Genomic DNA, 14,018 nt, shown 5'->3' with positions numbered 1-14,018 from the left:
TGGCAGACATGCTCCTGTCATCGTATTAATGACGTGTGGGGAAAACGGCCTGGGGCGGGGGGAGAGGAGCAGCAAGAAAAGGACGTCTCCACAGTCTTGCCCAGAAGGACTGCAAGTTCCTTTCCTCTCTATACTGCTCTTAACTGGGAAATTATAAAGGAAAGCAAGGTTTATGTTTATAAATGTGTAATTAATACAGCTGACTACACAGAAGCCAACAAACCTGTGTATGGCAAAATAAAATTAACAAAAGACAGTTTGGAAACAAGTTTACACTTATTATGACAAAAGCTTCCATTGTATATGAACTACTTATAAATCAGCAAGAAAAAGGTGAATAGGCTACGAAGGTGAATAGGTAATTCTGGGAAAAAATGTAAGTGGCTAATAAATACAAGATTTTTCTCAGATTGGCATGTGAGGACTGAGTGATAGTGGGGGTCCTCAGGGACTCCTGTGCACTGGTGACAGGTGTATTAATTATGGTAACCTTTTGGGCAGGGTCTTTTGTCAACTGGTATCTGAGTTTAAATTATTTTTTGAGACTCAGAACTACTTACAGGAAATTTATGCTACAGACACTGTCCATGAATGATGTGTGTGTGTGTGTGTGTGTGTGTGTGTGTGTGTGTGCATGCACTTGTGCACGTGCATGTACAAAAGAAGACTAGCATGAGAGGGACCATACAGATAGATATTTATTGGAGCATTCACGTTGTTTCCAATTTTTATCAATGGAAATTTCTTTGATATTTTGGTACATTCCTATAGTAGAATGCTGTGATGCTGAGAATGAAGTAAAACCGTACATTGACATGGGAAGATATCTAAGATTATTCAAAGAAGAAAACAGGTTGCAAATAGAACAGAGAAGACTCAAGCATTGCTAAAGAATACATAAAAAATTAAACATATGCTAATACATTTCTAAAATGCAGTAGGAATCTATACGAGCAACGTACGCTCAACTGCATGGTGCCTCTGTTCTTACAGATGCTGCTTTGACAAGACGACGTCATGAAGCCTCTGCTGGCCCAAACTCCTACGGAAACCCACCTGCTCAGGCTCAGTCTCCACCTGTTATTCCTCACTCTGTGCATGCCTCCCACTCTAACATGTCTTGTCACGCACCCTCACCTAACCCCGTGGCACCCCCATCCCCTACTAATTTAGACGGCACTGCTGCACCAATTCCACAGCATCTTCACGCCACAAACCAGCCAATTCCGTATTATATTCCAGGCACTGCACCTCCAGGACAGAGACTGCATTGTCATGAAGTTACACAGAGGATGGAAGATCGAAGGATGATGGTGCAGCATCCAATGTATGTTTCATGTTTTTAAAAAGATAATCACACATTATTCCTTTTCCTTCTATTCCCATTGGTTTATTACACTATAAAATCAGTAGAAGCAATTTAAGTATATTAAACCACCAGTTCACTAGGTTATTCTTTACTAACCAAAATCTTCCTCTGTCTTACCCTGAGTTGGAGGTGTTGACAAAACAGATTTATTTAACGAAACCGAACCATTTTCAGGTTGCAACAAAGGGTCATTTCTTTTTGCAAACCAGTCTCTTGTTTCTTTTTCTCAGTTTCCATAGTAAAGGTTAATGTTAAAATTGATGATCTTGAGAAACAAGATACAGTGCTCAAATATTTACTTTGACTTGCTATATATTACCAGCCAGACGTAAGAAAAGTATTAGCATTTTTCAGCTGTTCTTTTTTCAATGTTTTTTTAACATAGTTTATTTATTAATTTAAATATTATTGTATTACCTTAACATGGGAAGACTAACTGAACTTTTTGCTTTTTCTTTGAAAATTAAGTATCTGGTTTTCTACTTTAGGGCAGCAAATTCTGTTCTTCATATCCTGCCTGCTTGTTTTTGTAAATACAATTTTACAGGAAAACAGCTACCCTTGTTCATTTATGTGTTTAGCCAGTACAGCTGCACCAATCCCGCAGCATCTTCATGTGGTTGATTTCGTCTGTGGCGTCTGTGCCTTCTTTCACATTATGAAGACTAACTTGAGTATTACAAAGACTTAGTAACTACTTAGTAAGACCTAGTTGAGTATGGCCTATAGAGAAGAATTTGGCCCTTACATAAATGTTTGCAAATCTCTTGAAATAATTAATGATCTACCACTTCTGTGACTTCTTCCTTTAGTTGTATAATTTATGATTATATCCAGATTCTCTGGTTGTTGTTGCCATTGTAATACAGTAACCCTTTATATAGAAAGTTGCAAATGTAACATTAGTATTTTCCAGTATCTAGAAGATTACTTGTTCTAAATTGTTAAGATTAGACATGCAGTAGTAACCACAGTGGTGCTCATGTGAAACCTGAGCATAAGACTGTCGATTAATGATACCTTAATTTAAAAAAAAAGATTAAACACGCAAAATCTGAAAATGTGTTAGAAGCTAATAGGAAATAAGAATTGGAATATAAAAATGCATCACTGGAACTTTTTTTTTAAGTACTCTGTTCAGAACTGTGCTTCTATTTGTAAATTTGACTGACTCTAGAAAGAGAAAATATATTAAGCTGGAATACAGAATAAAGAGTGTGAATGGAGCTAATATCAGTTTCCATATGTGGAACCTCTTCTTGCATGTGTTTGAAATAAATGCACAAGGTTAATTTTTTTTTCCCTTAAAAGATTTATCTTTTAAAATGGCTGAATGTTACAATAAAAAAGTAAAGCAAAATAAGATACTTCCATTTTCCTGCCTTACATGTTTATAGATGTATCTTATTGCTCCTATAGCATTTGCTGAGGTGTTTAATTTTAAAAATTTTATTTCCATTCAAATTCCTATTATTTTACTTAAAATATCTGCTGTAAAGAAGGTATATAACAGAACATTCAAATTGTCTTTTTCCTTGGGTAAATCTGAATTGGAGGTTTTGTAAGAAATAAGCAGTGAGAATTTGTGGGGTTATGATTTCTTGATTTATTAATCATTAAATCTATGTTACATTTCTATAATTTGTTATTAAGTAATAAATTTCATGACTAATCTATAGACATATGAATATTAATACTAGGCTATTCTTTCTACATTAAGAAATAACCAATTATTCAATTATTTCCGGTGGTCTTTCTGTGTTCTGTTTCCAGGCTGGCCCCTGAGCGCCCCCCACCTCACACACACAGGATGCACCCCTACAGTGGACACAAGCATCCTGTGCCTGGGACTGTGTCGTCACATCCTTGGTAGGCTCAAGAGATCTGCCCCATCAGTATCTTGTCTGTTTCAGTGATAGGCTCAGTAGCTTGTGGTCAAACGGCCAGAATTAATGCTTTATAGTGGAATGCCATCCAGGGTGGTGCTGTGGAGAAACTGAATTCAGTTTAGCTATGAGGCACCGCCTCTGGGCAAGTCAGAGACCTGGGGAAGCAACAGGAGGAACTTGAGTTCTGGGGCAGGGGGCCATATCACACAGGAGTAAGCTGTTCTGTTGTCTTTCAGGGGTGTCTACCGTTAAAGCCAGCTCCCTAAATACATCCTGCTTCTCACAACTTCTTTATACACCCTCCCCATTCTTAGTACTCACATCTACTTGCTGCCTCTAACCCTGGCTACTGACAAGACAACACCAGCTTGTGCCTTCCTACTCTTACGGTGTTTACTACAGAAATGGAAGTAGATGTGCATTAACTTCCTATGAAATTCATTTTCCTTAGGAAGTCATTGAGATGTTGGTCTACAGTAGCTTTTGAGGCAGAACATAAAGTGAGAATAAATAAATGGAGATTTGGCATTTACCAGTTTTACTTTTTATAAAACTTTGTTTACCCTTGTATTGTAAGGTACAGATGTGTTTGTTGTTGTAATTATCTTTGAAGCCAGCAACCCAGAGACACTATTCAACAAACAAAAGTCTTGGGAGCATCTGTAACATTCACATAAACAAACAAACAGAAACACCTAATTTGTGTGCTCCTCAAGTAGAGTCGGACTTTTAGATTGGAAGGAACCTATGCATTTTGTTTCCTTTGTAGGATGTGAATGAAACTCAGGACAGTGCTTTGTTCCTTGTAATTACAAAATGGAATTTTTGAGTTTTACTTTCTGAATTGAATTTGAGATTTTTTTTTTAGTTATTTCTTAGGGGCTAAATTTGCCTCAGCTGTGTAAGTTAAGAAGCTTTAGGGAACTTTAAAAAATGTAAACATACTCCCCCATTTCTACTGATTATCATAACACACCGCAGAGACGGTTACAAGCTAAAGTGCTACCATCCTTTGTCAGGGGCCTGGGACCTGAAGCTGGAGGGGCTGCAGCTGCTGAGGCACCTGGAGCATCGCGTCCCCACCTGGACTGTCACCACATACCACTTCGACTTCACTTCGTATTTGTACAAGTTCTTCCTTTACTGGTAAAATAAAAACTTTTCAAAATGCTGAAATATTCTTCTTCTTAAGAATATTCTTTTTCTAAATTATTTTATTGGAAATATTCTCAATGTATTAGTTATAGGTGTTTTAATAGAATTTGAGAATTAGTATTTGGAAATTGTGCTATAAAAAGGTATTAGATATATTAAAATCTGTATTTGTATTTGCACTGTAAAAGGTACTGTATTTCTCTCTCCTTATATAAGTTTTTTCTTTTGTACGAAGACACCAGTCTTGATCCACTGTCAGTGGGACATAAGCTTTATTTTCTCACAAGTGGTAATTGGTCTGTTCCTATGCATTTCTACTTTACTCATCTGCCAAAGGACTCTACTTATTCTCTGTATCTGATTTGAACAGATTCACATTTTCTAGATACCAATCTAAGGTGTAAATTTATTGAGTTTGCAATTCATAATACATACTAGTTATAAAAGTAGGACAGAGAAGGGAGTGGCTTCACCTTGGGGAGGTAGACATACTGTAGGAAAGGCTTCCAAGATGCTTGATCATGCAGGTGACTTCTCAGCAGGTTTTGGAAGTGAGAATGATGTTCTTGCAGTGATTACAGTATGTTAAGAGATCTCAAATAACATACACATAGGCAACTGCAAATACATTGGTATTTCTGGATCTTAGGAATGGGAATCGCTCAGCAATAAGAAATCAAGCTGCCCTGCCAAGAAACTGGGACTCAGGAATCATTGAATGCGAAATGACTTGGTCTTACTTATGCTTTTGGAGTGATTTACTCAGACTGTAGTTAGAAAGACCACCTCCTCACTTGTTTTGAAAAATAGAATGACGGAATCTAGTTAAGACATAGTAGAAGAGGTAAAAGTTGATAAACACCTGAACAAGGAGAGTGGCAGTTGATGTAATAATGATGAGACACATTTGAATGACATTTAGGATGACTCCTAGATGCTAGCTTGGTGCCTTTTACTGAGTTGCGGAGTATTAGATTATGGTTTAGGCAAGACGTTAGGTGAGTTAGGTTTTAGACATACTGAATCTGTGATAAGTGGGTATCAAGGTAAAATGTCCAGTAGGGATTTAAGTTTATAGTCTGCACGTCGAAACCATACAGTGATACCTGAGTTAAAGATATGTTGTGATTTGTCAATATATATGAACTGCACACTGTCATGAAATACAAATCTATGGAAGAGGATGAGATTGCCAGAAAAAATGTATAGACTGACAAACTGAAAAAACCTTGGAGAGTGATAATACTATATGTAAAAGGTAATCCTGTTCTTCAAAGAAAGGATTCTGAACACTGGCTAGAGAAGGTAAGAAGAAACAAAATGAGAATAATGTCAAAATAATGTGGTCATTAGTGTCTCACTACAAAAATACAAAGTTGGGAAAATGTTGAATGCATTATAGAGTGGTTATTGGTGGTATATATATACATATATATATATATTCCTATATTTATATAGGAAGGTAAAAATGTGGGAACAGTGAGTATAAACTGCTTGCCTTATAAGCCTGGCTGTGAAGGGAAAGCAGGAAACAGGGCTGCAGTTATACCAGGATTAAAGCGATGACACTTTGGGATAAACCTGAAGCTATGTTTAGACTTAAGACAGAACATGAGAAGAGGACACAGAAGCAAGAAGTGGGCACTAAGAGTCACTGAAGAATGTAAGGGTGACTTTGTCGCACCACTTCAGTGAGTTGAGAAAAGAAATACAGATAACCATTTGCCTTAACATATTGCAAATACTGTATTTATATTGTAGGTTTATAAATATGGAGCTTTATTGCTTTTACAGTATTGACAGTGCTATTCAAGGAATAATCATCTTGCCTTTAATACTAGTTATTCTTCACCTTCAGATACTGGAACCTTTACAAGAAAGAGAAGATGTCAACAGTGGAGCATCTCAGGAGACGATCGAGAGATGCACATACCCACATAAATACAAAAAAGTAAGAATTTATTCTGTGTGATGTCTACATTACTGAAATGCATAAGATTTAGTATTATGGACCTTTGAATTCAACTACATTATTACTAAAGCAACACATGCATATGATTTTTAAAAATTTGAAAGTTAAAAATATATATTCTGAAGTTTCTTACCCTGATGACCCAAGTTTCTCTTCCCAGAAGAAAAATCATAGTTAAGGGTTTCTTACGTAATCTAGGTATTTTTAGGCATTAATAGTATACATATGTACATATTTTCCCTTCCACTTTTAAAAATGACACAAAGAGGATGACAAGTGCACCGTTTTTGTGCATTATGTTTTCATTCTGGATCAGCACCCACATGCCACCCATATTCTCTTTAATAACTTATACTGTAATTTAACTGGCCACTTATTTTGACATTTAGTTAACCTACATTTCTTACATTGTACCCTCAATTTATAGTATTATTTATAGAAGTTGTGCAATAGACGTGTTATATAGATTTCTTTCAACAAACAACTATGCTATGCAGACTAATAATAAGAAAGTGAAAAATCACTGTATTTTTCATCTACTTTCTAAGATTATTAAAGAGGTATTACCACTAAATTTAAGTCCTTTCAGTTGTCTAAGCTAAACACTATGTCATCGGATTAATTTATTTGGAGATTATTCGAAAATTCCTTAGTAAAGGCTATGTGTTATGATGGGACAAAAATAGAGTTTATAATCATCCTAACAGTGTATTAAAAATAGTAGTTTTCCCAGTAATTAATTAGTTACATTTAATTTTCCTTTTGATGATGCCTATTTAAGTCTTTAAAGAACTTAGTTGAAAATAGTCACTTAACTCATCCATTAACTCATCACAGTTATACCTGGGAGATAAATTGGGGCTGAATGTGTAGCTTTGTTTTGCATTATCTGTCAAATAAACACAGACTTTACTCAGTTGTTCAATAATGTCATCCTACTAACATGGTGACACCCGATCGGCTCTCACAGAGGGACCTGCCCCAACAACAAGCCGGCGAAGCACCGACTCAGGAAGCCACCGAGGAGCAGTGCACCATCTGCCTGTGTACTTTAGAGAAAGGGGAAGACGTGAGGTAACTAGACATGAATTATCTAAAATCTGTTGTCAAAACTATACATGAGATTTTATGTGAAAGTAGACTAGAAGCCACAAAAAGATCACTCCTAGCATATCCTGTTACCAATCTCCAATGTATAGAGAATTGCCCTCCCATAGTGAGTAAAAGAAAAAGATTTAAGTCTCTGTATTGCTACCAGTGGATTGGGATGGGAAATATACTTGGGCAGAGAAATTTTGTGGTCAAATTGTCTTCTCTAAATTTTGCAGAAAGGAGAACTTGACAGGCTTTGGAGGCAGAGACTGTTAAATCAATGTATTCTCCAAGGCTTAAAGAGGGGATCTCGATTAACTCCACGTAGTGTTTGACAGCATCTTTTCATAAATTGATTTTGTTCTAAAATGCCCTCTTACTTCTTGGGACTATTCAGTTCTTACAACTTTGCAATTTAGAAAATGTTATGCTAACCCAATGTTAATTTTAGGTATTTTCTTTTCATAATCTCTACATTATTTTGCACCTGTTCTGCTTTTATCCAAAGTACATAATCCCATGTGAAAAAGGTTCTATAACATATGTAACAGAACCGTATGCTAACTCTGTTGCCCTAATTGATAACGGTAACTTTATCATGTCTTCACTTGGCTGAGAGAGAAAAAAACTATAAACATTTGTCCGCCATACCACATATAGGTTATTTGAACACTGTATTGCCAGTGAAATTTATAAATATGGAAGCTAACTTTTCTTACAGTAGTGGTAATACTGTTCAAAGAGTAATTAGAGCATCTCTTTTAGCAAGAACTAGGAAGTCTAAAAATGTGTGACAGCTCTTAGCAGTGGATTAGAAATGGATACTTCTTTCACACTCTTCACTTAGATTTACCCTGTATTGCCTCGATGCTTTCTTTATTTCTCAATTGCTAAGTGATGATTTAGTGTAGTATACCAAAGTAAATATCTCCTTTGAAGCTACTTTCTTTCCCATTAATTACTTTACATGGAGATATAATTGGCACATATTAATTTCAAGTGTACATGATTCGATATGGCAAATATATTACAAAATGGATTAAACTGTTTTTAAAAAAAAATGCCATAGTATTCAGTGGCTATAACAATTACCCATAAAACCCTTATTAACCTTCAATCAATCTGTACTTTATAAAGATCCTCTAGGTAGAAAATAATATTACATATAAGATTTCTTAATTAGTGTGACTAGAACCCATGCTACAATGAGTTCTGATATTTTTGAGAGAGAGAGGCATTTTTTAAAGTGTTTCACAAATGCATTTGATAGTGAAAAAATATATTTTTGTAATTTTAGGTAACAGGAACATACTGCCAACTCAGCAGATTGGCAGCTCATGTATAGAAACAAAACTGGAATAACTGCCAGTGTAGGTTTTAAAATCCTGGAGGTTTTACATGATTTGGCTCCATAGCTGAAACAGTTAATCATCTTCGGTATTTATACCTTATTTTGCTCAGTGTTGATTTAATGTAGGTGTAACTGTCATTAGAGAAGCCTCAAGGTTGTTTAACGTTTTTACAGATAAAAGAGATGTCTGGTAACTTTGAAACACTCCTGAATTATTACAAGTATACCACATGCAGTTGTCGTAAGATTAATTTTGTGCTTTCTGTTGTTTTTGCCTATAATAGACGTCTTCCCTGTATGCACATTTTCCATCGAGTGTGCATTGACCAGTGGCTGGCTACAACTACGAGGTGCCCCTTATGCAGAGGGGACATTGAAGCCCAGCTGCCACGTGAAAATTAACACCACAGTTCAAAACTGTTGCCCTCCCTCTCCTTCCCACCCTCCTGGTACACAATCATATCAAGAACAACAACAAAAAAAACAACAGAAAAGATCCAAGTAATACCAGAGCTCACTAGAGAGGAGTTAGGCACTCTTTGAAGACTCCACAATGACTATTAGGAGTTTAAGGCTTCAAGAACAAGCACTTTAATCTGTAGAGCTGAATAACACATTTGACCACTGAGACAGCACATTAAAAATGTCAGTATTTATTTCTTAGAGCTACATTTACACATGTGAGACCTGATTATAGTCAAACAAATGCTACATGAAAGCATGCATGTACCTGCCTGTGTCTGAATGCATGCGTGGGAGAACACACGTGTGAAACTCTGCTTGTTCCTTCAGAGGTCCAGTGATGAAACTGTGATACCTCTTATCCCTCCACACCCCTCAAAGGAATGTGGAATCAACCCAAGCATACACATCAGGTTCATGTGGGATGGGGAGGTAGGTTGTTCTTTGCTAATATAGAATCAAGACCTCCGAAAGGGAAGGTGGAGGTCTCTGCACTGTTACAAAGTCCACAGGTAGGGATGAGAACTCCTGCTCTGGAGGCCTGGGGGCTCCACCTGTCTCATTGGCAGGTGTTGCCTCCTGGACATCTCAACACATCCGGTTCAACTTGTAAAGGTCAATTCCTCCAACACGGCCTCCTTGATCCTGGCTCCCCTAAGCTGGGCACTCTCTCTCCTGTTCTAGAATTCGACACTGAGCAGTCCCTTGGCAAATTCATGGCCATGATTCATGGTAATTATCATTTTGTTAAAGCATAAGCTGCGGTTCTTTGTAGTTCCTCACTAGGGCCAAGCGATTCTCCATACACATGCTGCACAAACCCACATACACACAGTAACAGGCAAGGCTGCACAACCCCATTTCCCTGTGCCAAGACCCAACACCACTATGTGCACCCCCATCAGCAGCTCGCTCTACTTCTCCTCCTTCTGCCCCACCCAAAGCATACTGGAAGGCATACATGGGCAAAGCGATCTCATAGGAATCACCTCACCTCCTCTTTTCTCGTAGGTCATCCAGAAAGCTTAGGACCTTAACCAGAAATTACTAGCTAATTACTTCAACAGTCCTTACAATTGGTTGTGACACACTGAGTCACAAAACTGATATTAAGAACTGTTGACTTAACTAGTTACTGAATGCATAAAGACGGCGTTGGAAAAGGAGAAAGCAAAGACTAACAAATGATCGTCCTTTGGAAAGCACAAATAAACTGTTTCATAATCTTTAAAGTCTACATTACTGCATTTTATGACAAAAATTACATATTAATAAGACTATTATAAATTTAGGGATTCACAAAAGCTTTAAGACAAAGCTCTAACTAAAAATAGATTATTATACATTATCCACTACATCAACAAAAAGGACAAAAACCACGTGATCACCTCCACAGATCAGTTGATGTTCCCCAGACGGGGAAGAGTGGCACATGTTCAGTGACGCTAATCATTTGTAGCCATGTGTAAGACTCACTTCAGCACACTACAAGGCCCAGGCCTATGTGCTGTCTTTCCTCCTTCAGATCTGACGAGGTGATTTTGCAAACTGAGCAACAACTTAGCACGCAGACCCAGCTGTAGACGACATGGTAACAGGCAGGAAGAACTCCATCTTAAAGATAAGGTTGCATTTTAATACCCAGAAAGTTCAAGAGGCAGGATTCTTTAACAAATAGACAATACCTCAGCCCACCTTGGGGGCTGGGTGGGCAGCCTTTTGATGTTATCCCAGACCAAGGTGCCAGTGTCCCAGAGAGAATTCAAGGCAGGAAATTCATTACGTTAAGTTAATCTTTAATATTCAGGGACCACTTAACAAGTCCACACCCCAAAGTTTTCTTCATGTTCTGGAAAAATCCTCAACTGCCTATAAAACCCCCAGACAACGCACCACCACAGACTCTCTTGTCCCTTCCTGGCCTGAGCCAGGAGCTCTGTCCTTTCACTTTATCTCTAAATAAAAGCCTGTACCTTGCTCTCCTACCTTGACTGTTTCTGAAGCTCATTTTCGGCTTCGTGAACAAGAACCCCGGCATCACTAAGAGGGGCCCTCTATCCTGTCCTTACGACTAGACAAAAAGAGCAAACCTTAAGTGAAGTGATGTGAGCAGGACTGTCTCCCAGGAGCCATTCGGAACACCACCTCCCTTTCCACTCCTTTCAAGAATGTCTTACTAGTTCACAGCTGTGGGACAAGAAACAAAATAACCAAAATTAGTATGACAAAAGCAGAGGATTGAACCCAAATAGTTGCTACTACAGCAAGGGGAAAACCAACCAACCACCATCACAAAATCTCTGTCCACACTTTTAAATCCATTTCATGAGTCCAACACATAGGTGGATCGGCCATGTGAAGATGGGTTTTCTATTACCTGAAACATTATAATACAGCTCCACTATCTGGCTTTATCTTAAAGGGGAAGTCCCCAGCAACAATCTATTTCAATAAAGCCACATGGTTTGCAGCAACTGCTTCTCTTTGTCCGCCAACCGGTCAGGAGAGAGCCCCTTTCAGAGGTGGAAGAGAGCAGGGAGCTGAAGTCAGTGCCTCCCTCCCTCCCCACACTGTCAGTCAGGCCGACCAGCCACACCCCATATCAGAGGAGCTGCAGAAATAGCTGTTCCCTCATCAAGTTTCCACTCTTCCAGAATGTTCCAGCCCCACCTAATGTCCTGCCTGAATGTCTGGCTTACTGTTTCACAGAACAAGCCCAACATAGAAAGGAAACAAAATCCAAAGACCTGGCATACACACAGATAGCTAAGTCCTCCCCAGGTGCTCCTCCAAAGGACATAGAACTGACAGGATCGGTCTAGGTCATCAGCTTTGAGTTGATATTCTGGGTGTCATTCAACTATTATTTATTGCATGCCCAGTCAGAACAAGGCACTGGCAATACAAACCCAGTTAAGTCTGTACCAGGGTTCTGAGATGATTACGTTTCACCAGTGCACAGACAGCAATATGGAGTTAAGGTCTCTGTACAGGAACAGGGAACAATTGCTCCTTATTGATTTACATGAGCAGAAAAAGGATATGTCAATTTGCAAAAGATTTGTAGCCTTTGCTATGCCTGGAACGTTGCCAGAAAACTCAGGAAAGAATACATCCGCACACACACAGAGAGCAGCAAGACGTACTACACAAATGTAAGGTCACCAAGAGGCTGCCTGTCTACAAACATTTCCCACCCTTTTAACCAACCTTTTCCCCAACATCTCCCTCTTTGCTCTTCCACGGAAGACTGCGAACTTTTGTTTTCCACGACTTTAAATCACTGTTGTAAGAAGCAATTTATGGAAGGAAGAGCAAAGAAATGTACTGTTCTTCACTCCCAATTTTCTTCCACACATCAGTCAATAGAAGAAAAACAGTAACACACACAGGAAGCTGCTCCCTGAGGTCATCCCTGAATCCCCGCTGAGCCAGCACAGCTCCAGGGCTGTGAGTGGAAGGGCTGCAGGGCCACTATAGATAAGCCACAAGGAAAACCAGAATAAAGCTAATTTGTCATGACACCATTTTCTTACTTCCATTATGACTCACTGTGGAGATACCGCACTGATTTTTTGGTAACTCTACTCAAACCTATTTTTGAAAGACTTTTTTGCCAAAAAGATTAAATGCTCAGAGGGTAGGAGAGAAGAGAAAGTGTGTGATGGCGTAGTGGCAGATAAGGTAGGAACAGGTGCTCCAGGAAATGAGAAGTGTTTCAAAGCAGATCAGAGCTGAGAATCTTTGCAAAGGTATGGAATTTATGTGTCTCCTTTTCAAGAAAATAGGACCTTTCCTGTCCACACTGTACAGGTTTTTCCTCCAGGCATCTGTGGTGACAGCTGTTCTAGAAATACATGATAAACCTGTTGTCTTCCTTCTTGGTTATCATCACTTATAATACTGTGAAAGACCCATGAGAAGATGGCTGAGGATACAGATGCCCCAGGGGAAGCTGAGACCAGAGGGCTGGGAGTCTAGAGGAAGGGGTCCCATGAGCTAGCTCAAGGAGGGAGGGGGTAAGGGAAGAGGCACTGAGTGCAGCTCGGATCACCCCAAGTACACCTGTGACAGGGAAGAACCGTCCGCAATATTTAAAAGGTCTGGACAAGTAGTGACTCTCTACCATCTTACTATACTGATGGATAGTGATTGCAATGGGGTGTGTGAGGGGGACTTGATTATATGGGTGACTGTTGAATTCACAATGTTGCTCATGCGAAACTTTCATAATATTGTATATCAATATACCTAAATAAAAAATTTTAAATAACCACTTAAAAAACAAAAAAAAAGTTCTGGAGAAACAAGGAACATTATTTTGTGAACTTTCAAGTAGTGTTGTTAACTAGAATCACTATTCTATACACTAGATCTCCAAAACTTATTCATCTTGTAACTGAAAGTTTGTACCCTTTGACCAACATGTCCCCATTCCTTCCACCTCCCAGCCCCTAGAAATGACCATTCTGTGTCTATGAGTTTGTTTTTTTTGGAGTCCACATGGTATTTGCGTTTCTCTGAGTTATTTCCCTCTGCATAATGCCCTCCAGCCCCATCCATGTTGTGACAAATGGCAGGATTTGCTTCCTTCTCGTGGCTGAAGAATATTCCATTACACACACACGCGCACGCACGCGCGCGCACACACACACACACACACACACACACACACACACCTTTATCAATTCAAGGGACATTATTTTTAAGGCATTTTGAAATCTGGAT

General features: G+C 38.7%; 1 protein-coding gene across 3 annotated transcripts in view; it reads right to left on the bottom strand.

Moving 5' to 3' along the window:
• The window catches only part of ACOXL (acyl-CoA oxidase like), a 240,691-nt gene that overhangs the window by 198,742 nt on the left and 27,931 nt on the right, over positions 1–14,018 (bottom strand). For 2 of the 3 annotated variants that reach the window (XM_073240806.1, XM_073240802.1), the window contains exon 2: positions 11,381–11,477. The gene's annotated coding sequence lies outside the window, so the exon portion shown is untranslated. Of the gene's footprint in view, positions 1–11,380; positions 11,478–11,667; positions 11,804–14,018 lie in introns of those variants that run through there. The other variant, XM_073240805.1, reaches the window with a different exon arrangement.

This window comes from Manis javanica, chromosome 1 (genome assembly GCF_040802235.1).
Source record: "Manis javanica isolate MJ-LG chromosome 1, MJ_LKY, whole genome shotgun sequence".
Taxonomy (NCBI): Eukaryota; Metazoa; Chordata; class Mammalia; order Pholidota; family Manidae; genus Manis; species Manis javanica.
Note: the sequence above shows the minus strand (reverse complement) of the source record. Positions and strands in the feature narration are given on the sequence as shown.